Raw genomic sequence first — 9,580 nt, 5'->3', positions numbered from 1 at the left:
AGGGCTGTAGTAGGAAAGCGTTCCCCCATGCAGTTGGCTGCCTGCACCGTTTTTCCACAGGGACGCCTGTTTGTGAGAAATTGAGACGGGAGTACTAGGGGAGTGTCAGTACTTGAAGATTGGTCTTGTGGGTAATATACTAGAGCAGGGATACTCAGACTGAGGCTCGAGAACTGCAAGTGGCTCTTTTATGCGACTCCTTTCTCTTTGGAGCACATGATGTTAAAACACCATGTGATTTAATGATTAACCAATCAGGAGGCTTTTACTATGTTATTAACCAATTGTAGAATATTTGATCAGTCATGTTGCTGTGAGGATAATTAGGGAGAGAGAGTAAATGAAGCAATGAATTGGCATTACTGTGGCTGTTTTGGGTAATGTTGATCACTAATTGGGCTCCTGAACCACTGAGGGTCTGTAGTAACATATCAGTCAAGACCACCTGGGTTCAGTTCTCAGTTCTGCAATAAGTTTGCTGATTGACTTTAGGCATAAGAACAGCCATACTGGATCAGACCAAAGGTCCATCTAGCCCAGTATCCTGTCTTCTGACAGTGGCCAGTGCCAGGTGCCCCAGAGGGAATCAACAGAGCAGGTAAACATCAAATGATCCATCCCCTGTCGCCCATTCCCAGCTTCTGGCAAACAGAGGCTAGGGACACTATCCCTGTCCATCCTGGCTAATAGTCATTGATGGACCTGTCCTCCATGAACTTATTTAGTTCTTTTTTGAACCCTATTATAGGCTTGGCCTTCACAACATCCCCTGGCAAAGAGTTCCACAGACTGACTGTGTGTTGTGTGAAGAAATATTTCCTTTTGTTTGTTTTAAACCTGCTGCCTATTAATTTCATTGGGTGACCCCTGGTTCTTGTGTTATGAGAAGGCATAAAGACTTCCTTATTTACTTTCGCCACACTTACTTTCTCTGTGCCTCGGTTTCCCATCTGTAAAAGGAAATATTCTTTCTTTTCCTCACCCGTCTGTCTTGTTTATTTAGACTGTAAGTTCCTTGGGACAGGGGATGTCTCTTACCATGTGTCTGTACAGCACCTACCCCGATGGAGCCCCCTAGGCCCTATTATAATGCAAATCATAACATTGAATAATAGTCCCTACAGTGATTCCAGCTTGAGAGCTGCACCATTTTCCCCACAATGACCCGTGCTGGGAGAAACTGACTGGCTGTGAGATGTTCCTATGTCACCAGGCACTGTGCTTTGCCATCTTTCCATATGGCTCTGTCTTTGCTCCCTAATGATGAAGACTCCCCACAAAGCCAGTAGGGGCAAAGTCACTTTTCAATTTCCAAAGGACGATTTTTTAAAAAAAAAAAATTGTCCATTTCCTTTTTAAAAAACTATTTACAGAAATAGCTCGTGATTCATCAAAATATTTTCGCTGAACATATAAAACAGTGGGGTCATTCACTCAAAACCTTGCAAACCACATTCCCTCCACCTCTCGCCCCATCCCGCCCCGAACAGAAGGATTTGAGAGTGTCATTTTGTTTAGAGGGTTTGTGTGCACACAAAGAACGGTAATTATGTAGACAGATCAGTTATGGCATTGGCCCTGCTCAAACACAACTCAGCCTATTACAACTCCTCTCTGTATTGAGACGTAGACTGAAATGTACGGCACCATTCATGGGAGGTTAACCGCTTTGCTGCAGTGTGGTTTCTCAGCTGGCATGGGTTTGGTTTTGTTTTTTCTCTCTCTTTTTAAACTGAGAAGAATTTGCCTCTGGTTAGGTCTAGAGCGTGTTGCAAAACATCCTGTAAAATGAAAAGTCAAGTCCTGTTGCTAAATTTTTGTGAAGAATGGAAGGATCAGATTCTCAGCTAGTGTAAATCTTGACTCATACATTGACTTTGATGGAGTGACACTGATTTATACCAGCTGAAGATGTGGTCCAGAGGAGGAAATCTTCCAGGGTGATAAGTTGCAAAATACCACCCTGAAGTAGAAGGGAAAGACAGTCTTGTGACTAACTCACTGCTGGGTGCTGGGATAGCTGCGCTTAATTGAGCTCTGCCACAGACTTCCTGTGTGGACTTAGGCTAGTCACTTATGCCAAAATTTGCAAACGTGTCTATAAAGTGGGCCTCCTAAATAAGAGGCCTAGTTTTCTGAGGTGTGAGCACCTGCAGCCTCCACTGGCTTCAGTACGATTAATTGGTCCATTTTTGTGGGATCTGTCTTCGCTGCAGACTTAACTCAGCTCTTACTCAGGTGTTATCCCGAGCCCCCCTCCGATCCACACACACAACCCTCTGGCCTGAGTGAAGTGGTGTTTTCTACCCCAGCTAGCTGGCCTGGCTGGGACTGTAGACCTACCACACCAAGTGATCTCCCTCGGGCTGGTAACCCACCCAGGATGAAGGCTAAATCACTCAAGTACTCAGAAGGACAGAGAGTTTCTCCCACAATTCACTGGGAAAGAATCCTAAACCGGCTCAGCTTACTACAGCACAAAGGACCACACAATGTGCCTCCAGAAACCCTAGCGAAGCACACTGGGGAGCATAGCATCAGAGAGGACAAAGTAACTCAGGCCGGGCTGTGCAGTGTGGCAGGCTAAGATCTGGATGCTGGTCACTCTGAGTTAATTCTGCAGTGAAGACAGATCCCTGGAAAATCCCACTGCTTATTTAGGCAGCCGAGTATGGATGTAGGTGTCTAACATTACTCACCCCAGATTGCAACTTTTTCTTTCACATCTTTGCCCTTTCATTTCCCCACCTATAAAATTGGGATAATATTCACCTGCCTCGGTTGCCAACAGTCCCTTATTTCTTCATCTCTGTACAACAAGATCAGGAATTGCTGAGTGCCGCAAAAAGCAGCAACAAAAACTCCTGCTGAATGTAGGTGAGTGCTGCTTATTATTATTATAAATAATGATAATTAATACTATCGGGAGGAGGGGTGGGGCAGAGATGCTAAGAAAACAGTCCCTTATTTTTGAAATACAATGTTGGCAATCCAACGTAGTAAGGAGTGGCAAGGTTTGGTTTGTTAATAGTTGGGAAAGTGCTTTGAGATCCTTGTGTAATATACTTGACAAGTGGGTTACCCATCCCGCTCTGTGCCTGCTCCACGCAGCATGGCCGCCTGCCACAATTGCCAGCTAATGCACTGAGGCCTTATTTAAACGTGGCTGCAGCTACGTTCTGCTCCTAGAGAGACAGGCCCTCTAGAGTCTATGGAATGTGCAAAACCACAATAAAGGAACGTCACAAGTTGTCCTCTGTATTAAACAGGCGCAGGTGCCCAACTCAAGTGTTTGGGATTTTTAAACCCCTCCCAGTAGTAGCTGAGCAGGTGTCCGTGTTGTTACAAGAGCACTCCGTGTCTGTACTGCTGTAAATAGCTAGTGCATCGGAAATGCACCTGTAGGTGGCGCTCAAGAACACGTGCCACTGGTCGTGGATTTTGTAGGACCAATAAAGTTTGTTGTTGCTGTGCGCTGCAGATGGCTTCCTTTATGCCGCTCATAATACTCATCACAAAACCAGCAGGCGCATTGGCACTGATTAGCTCCTCTTTGCAGGCAGCGAAAAACACCCCAAGCAGCAAGTGCGAACTCCATGGAGCAGTACCGCCTCTCTCTCTCTGAATAGGCCATTGCAGAAGAAGCTGTGTTAAGACCAAGAAGTGGGTGTTTGATCAAGACGTTACTGACAGATGTCCAATACAGGGAAAAAAAAAAAAAAAATCCTCTCCGCTATCGGGGGAGGTGATTTAAATTAATCTACTCTGACTTCCATCTTGAAGGCCTTTATTTGTGTGTGTTGTGTAATTGGCTGAATTAGTTTGTGGTTGATACTGTGTTTTGTTTTGTTTTATTTTTAATAAGGGAAGATGGAACCATAGCCACTGAGAAGAGAAGATCCTGACCCTAGTCATGGGCTGTAACTCTAATACATGCCAGGTGACTACGACCAGGAAACCCAATGTAGTCCTTTGTTACAGGTTTTGGTGTTGAGAAGGAAATAACCTCTAAGTATCTACTTGGATTTCTTAAGAAAATGCTTAAATGTTAGCAATTAGAGCTGGTTTAAAAACAATCAAATCAGTTCTGTGAAAATTCTGGCGATCATTATAGTTCTCAGTTTTCTATATGGAACTGATTTCTTTCTTTCTTTTTGTTATTGTTTAAAAAATTCTGTGGCGTGTTTTTAATTGATTTTGAAATCTAATTTTGTTTTTGTTTTGAAAATATTCAGTTCTGAGCCCACCCCTGCCCCATATGACTAAATCTGCCAATCAAAATTAATAGTTGAGTAGGGAGGAGGGAACTACCACAAAAAAAAAAAAAAGGGTGGGGGGGAGAAAAAAAAAAAGCCTGATTAAATTAAAACTGAAAATGACCAGCAGAAATTTTCACTGAATAACAGAATTCCAGAAGCTGGGAATGGGAGACAGGGGATGGATCGCTGGATGATTCCCTGTTCTGTTCATTTCCTCTGGGGCACCTGGCATTGTCCACTGTCGGAAGACAGGATACTGGGCTGGATGGACCTTTGCTCTGACCCAGTAGGGCCGTTCTTATGTTCTTATCAAAATGTTTTCAAGAAAATTTTCATTTTTGAAAAAAAAACCTTTTTATTAGAAAGATTTCAGTCTACCTATTCAACGTAGGAAAGAAATGGTAATAAATGAGACAACTACATTATCTAACTGGCTTCCATATACCCTTTCTAGTTGCTGTTCTTCATCCAGAATCATCAGGTGCAGGCTAGAACATGGTTTGCAACAATGCTATTGCCTTTTCCTCTTCTCAGAAACTTCTAGCTAATACGAACAGACCAAACATCTGGTAGTGTCATTAACACACATGTAAGGTACTCAGATAATTAACCCTCTAGCTGCCGGGGTAAAATGTGATGCCTGGGCCACACCATGTTGGCCACACATGTTGCGGTGTCAGGTAGTTTTGGGAAGTGCTAGTCACTCCCAGGTAACCATCATAATAACACTGGCATTTTTATGAGAATCTTCAAGTGTAATCTACTACACTGCGACTGTAGCTTTTTGTTCTAATACCCTGGCTTAGTGTGTTAATGAGAGGCTCCTGTTAAGCTGTGTGTATGTGCTGGCTGTGTTTCCCCTCCTGCTGCTGATTGTAATGGAGATAGAGAAGAAAGCTTTGACTCCAAATGCCTGTGGGCAAATACTTGGAGAAGGGTGGGTGGGAGGAGGGCGTTAGGTAGAGTCTAAGACAGCGTAGGGGATGCAGAGTGGACTCTGGTGTGGACCATAGGAAACAAACCTGACTTTGGCCTTTACCAGCCCTGGCTCGCTCTGCTCCACCCCTAGAGCTGGGATCTTCAGCCTGAATAAGCAGTTTGTCTATGGAAGGGGGGTGACTCGTACAGAGGGGAGCAACTGGTGTGGGGAGCTCACCCCAGCCGCGGTGTGAGGCAACTCCGTGCGTTGCTGGATGACCTGTCTCATTCCTTGTGTGTCTTACTGAATCCACTGTCCATCCCACCCTTATTATTTATTTCTATTACAGCAGCATTTAGAGGCCCCAGCTGAGATCAGGGCCCCATCGTGCTTGGGGCTGTACATTCATAGTGAGACAGCTCTTACCCTAAAGCGCTTGCAGTCTAAATAGATAAGGCAGACAACGGGCGTGAGGGAAACTGAGGCACAGAGCAGGGAAGTCCCCCAGCAGGTCAGTGGCAGAGCCCAACTCTCCTGATTCCCAGTCCATTGCTATATCTCCTGGACCACTCTCCCTGCCCCCGCCCTAGCACCTCCAGCCCTTTCCCATCCATACGTGGCCGTTTTCCCCTCGGTGACGGATTTAGTTGTTTCCTCTCAGTTAGTGCCTCTGCTTTGATGTGGCAGAATGATTTCCAGCTGCCTCGCAGGGCTGTCTTTTACTCTGGGAAACCCACTGGAAATGTCAGGGCTGGGGTGAGGTGGCTGCTTCCCAGGCTGGCTTTCCGTTGGGGGTGGGGTGTAGGGGAGAAAAGCATCATGTGCCAGAACCTGGCTCTGACCCCCGTGCTCTACACACTGTGAAGCTGGGTTGCCCTGAAAATTCCTTCCTGTCCCCATTCCCTCAAAGCCAGATCTTCAGCTGTGTGAGGTTATCGGCCGGGCCATTCCTTTGTCTGTTCCTGCTCCCGTCCTTCTCCCTGTGCTTTCCCAAGCCTCTGTGACATGCTCTGGATGTGCCCCCAGGGAGTGTGCTGGGCTTCCTGCTGGAATTTAGAGCAGCCTTTAGATCAGATAGCAGAATGACAGGTGTCTTAGATTAAGTTAGATGGAATGAGGGTGGAAAGGGGAAGGCTGCTTTAAACATGTTTCATAGGAGCAAATCCTGCCCTAAGCTACACCTTTGTATCACCATGAAATTGAAGCAGGATCGCTGGGAGGAAATCAGGAGAGAAATCATTTGGAGTCAGTGGGGAAAACCATTGGAAAATCAATGGGGAAATCATTTGAGATCAAGGGGGGGCGGAATCACTGGGAAACCGTGGGGTGGCTTAGATGTGGCCTGTGATGTTTTTTAAGCCCTAAGAAAACTAGTTTTAGTTCTTTTTCTCACGGCAGTGTGAACTGTAAAGAATCAATAGGGAGCTGCTATCCGCAGAGGGTAGGCCACTCGTGGGTTCAAGGCAGACCCTCAACAGAGCAGCTTTCAGGATAATATTGTTTCCCCTATTCTAACAAAGTTTCTGGTTCCATTTTTGAAGAAAGCAACTTTCTGATTGTTTTTTTTTTTTTACTGCTCATATGACCCTCTATAATACTGTCTTACATTTACATAACACCTTTGGTTCCAAGGGATCCTGAAGCACCAGAGTTTACACACAGTGTTCAAGGATCACTTCACCACCGCTGCAGGCATGCAGGTAGCCTGGGTCCTGTGAGATAGGACAGGATGTGAGAAATGCAGCTCCCATTTGAATGGATGACCCAGGAGGAGATTTTCAAAGTCGCTGCAAGGTAAGTTCTAGAACGATCATGAAATTGGGATTCCATTTCAATGTCCCCTCCTGCTGTTTTGAGAGCTTCATCATGAGACCGAGCTTTCTGCTGAGCCGGAAATGCTGCTCTTAAAGAACTGAGAAATGGTTGGAACGGACGACTTGGCATCTGGACTCTCAGCGAGTGTTCCAGCAGGACTCCTGGGTTCTTTTCCCACCTTTTGAGGAAAGAGTGGGGTTCGCTAATTAAAGCAGAAACCTGGGAGTCAGGAGCTGGGGGTTCTGGTCCCAGTTCGGGAGGGTGTGTTGTCTGGTGTTTGGAGCAAAAGGGTAGGAGTTGGGTCTCCTGAGGCCTATTCCCAGCCCTGCCACTGATCTGCTGTGTGACCTTGGACAGCCGGGTTAATCCCTCGGTGCTTCAGTTTATCCATCTGTGAAACAGGGATAATAACACTTACCCACCTCACAGGAGGGCTGTGAGGACTTAATTAATGGTTATCAAGTGCTCAGATGAAAGGTGCTAAGATGATAAAGATGATAGCTGCAAAGTATCATTAAAAAGACGCTGAGCGCACCCAGATTCATCTTGGCATAAATAAAGAACTGTCAGGGCCAAAGGAAAAAACCCAGTGGATTCGCCTGCTTGTCAGCATGAATCTTACAAGCGGAGGAAAGTGCAGTACTGACATTTCATCATCAAAGCGTCGGCCTTCGTTCTCATGGACCTGGGCCACTTCCCATCTGTAGCTACCAGGAAGCAGTAGGGTGGAGTGAGGGTCCCGTATATCCCCCCTGGGGGGAGCTTGTGCTCTGATGTTGGTTATGAAGCCCCCCGCCCTGGCAGAAATGGGAGGAAAGTGGTGGATGTTAAGACATGGGGGCACCGATAAGCAAACAGGAATGTGCTCCTGCCAAAGCACAGGGCTGACCTGAACCTAGGGTGATTCAGAGGCGTGCTGCCTCATAGTCAGGAAATCCAGGGCACACCCACTGAGACATGCTCAGCCGTCCCAGCGCCCCGGGTGTCACGACTCACGAGCGAGGCCAGCTCCCCTGTTGTAGCTGTTTGAAACGAACCCTAGTGGAAAACTGGCTGGGTCTTTATGGCGAGTGCAGAGGCTGGCCGGAGCGGTGTCAGGTCAGAGGAATAATACGGCCACTGTTTCAAACACCAGGGGTTTCTTAGCTCGGATAATAATGTTTCTCTTGTTGGGCTTGTCTGTTTAGATTGTAAACTCTTCAGGGTACGCCTTCTTTCTCGCTCTGTGTTTGTACAGCCCCTAGCACAATGGGATGCAGACTTAGCTGGTGTTTTGGGTGCTGCTGCAATACCAATGATAAAGCAGTGCTCTCCAATTAGGATAGATCACTAATGAGTGATCAACTTTTGCTAGTTTTTTTTTTTATGAACCACCTTGTAGAATTTAATAGAGAATTCTATCACCACGAAGGACAGTTTACAAAACCTCCATAGAGGGGGTCTCATTCTCCATTAGATCCTGTTAGATTTTAGAGCAATTTCATACCCCTGTTTAATTTCTGTACATCTTGGCTGGAATTTTCATAGGAGCCTCAGTGAGTGAGTTACCTTTCAAAACCCCAGCCTCCATCCCTGCTAAATTCTATCCTATTCTTGCCCCTTCTCCTTTAGATGCTTGCGTCCGCAAGGGCACCTCAGACTTTTCTTCCACCAGGAAAGAAATTCCCATGGATTGTGTGCTGAATTAGATCTTATAAAGAGTTTCAAACGCTCTGTGTTGGTTGCCTTCTAGAGTGGAGTTTGGCCGCTTTGGCTGATCTGTGATATTGAGCTCTTTGGGCAGGCCCATAGCCCATGTATATTTGTACTGGCAACAGCAGTTAGTAGTAGTCGTATTTCAGCAATGGCTAGCGATGCTAACAGCAACGGGGCCCCATTGTGCTAGGTGTGGTATATACACATAGAGAGACAGCCCTTGCCCCTGAAGAGTTTAGAGACTAAATACACAAGAGAAAGGATGGGAAGGGAAAGAGGGACATACAGAGGAGACATGACTCACCCATGGTAACAGCAGGGCAGTGGCTGAGGTCCTGAATCCTGGCCAGCACCTTATCCACTGAACCACGCTGATGACTCTCTGTAAATTATAAATCTATGCTAGCCACGACATGGAAACGACACCCACGTGCATTCACACTTACTGACACTGCGTCAATTCTGATTTCATTGACACTGGTTTCAGTCCAGAATAACTCCACTGACGTCACTGGGGTTACTCCAGAGTTACACCGGTGGAGAATCTGGCCTATTTAATAAACTTGGAAATACTGGATTGTCAGGCTCTAGTAGTGTAAAAAGCAGTCTTAAAAAGAATGTGTCGGTACATATTTTATCTAAAAACGTTTCGAAGTCAGTTCCATTAAAGCAAGATATAAAGTAATATCGCGAGTGAGTGTGGAAACAGTAAATACAAATGTGAACTGCTCCTGTAATTAAAATATTACACTAGAAAAGGGAATTTGAGACTTGATTTCATTCTGTCACTTTAAACAGTAATACTGATAACGCTAATCATATTTTGCCCTCCCCATCTGACTATCTCAAAGCCAGCGAGTTAAACCACAAAACCCAATATTGACCTCATTTT

Source organism: Terrapene carolina, unplaced genomic scaffold (assembly GCF_002925995.2).
Source record: "Terrapene carolina triunguis isolate 2854851 unplaced genomic scaffold, T_m_triunguis-2.0 Scaffold199, whole genome shotgun sequence".
Lineage (NCBI taxonomy): Eukaryota > Metazoa > Chordata > Testudines > Emydidae > Terrapene > Terrapene triunguis.
This window is presented reverse-complemented; position numbering follows the sequence as displayed.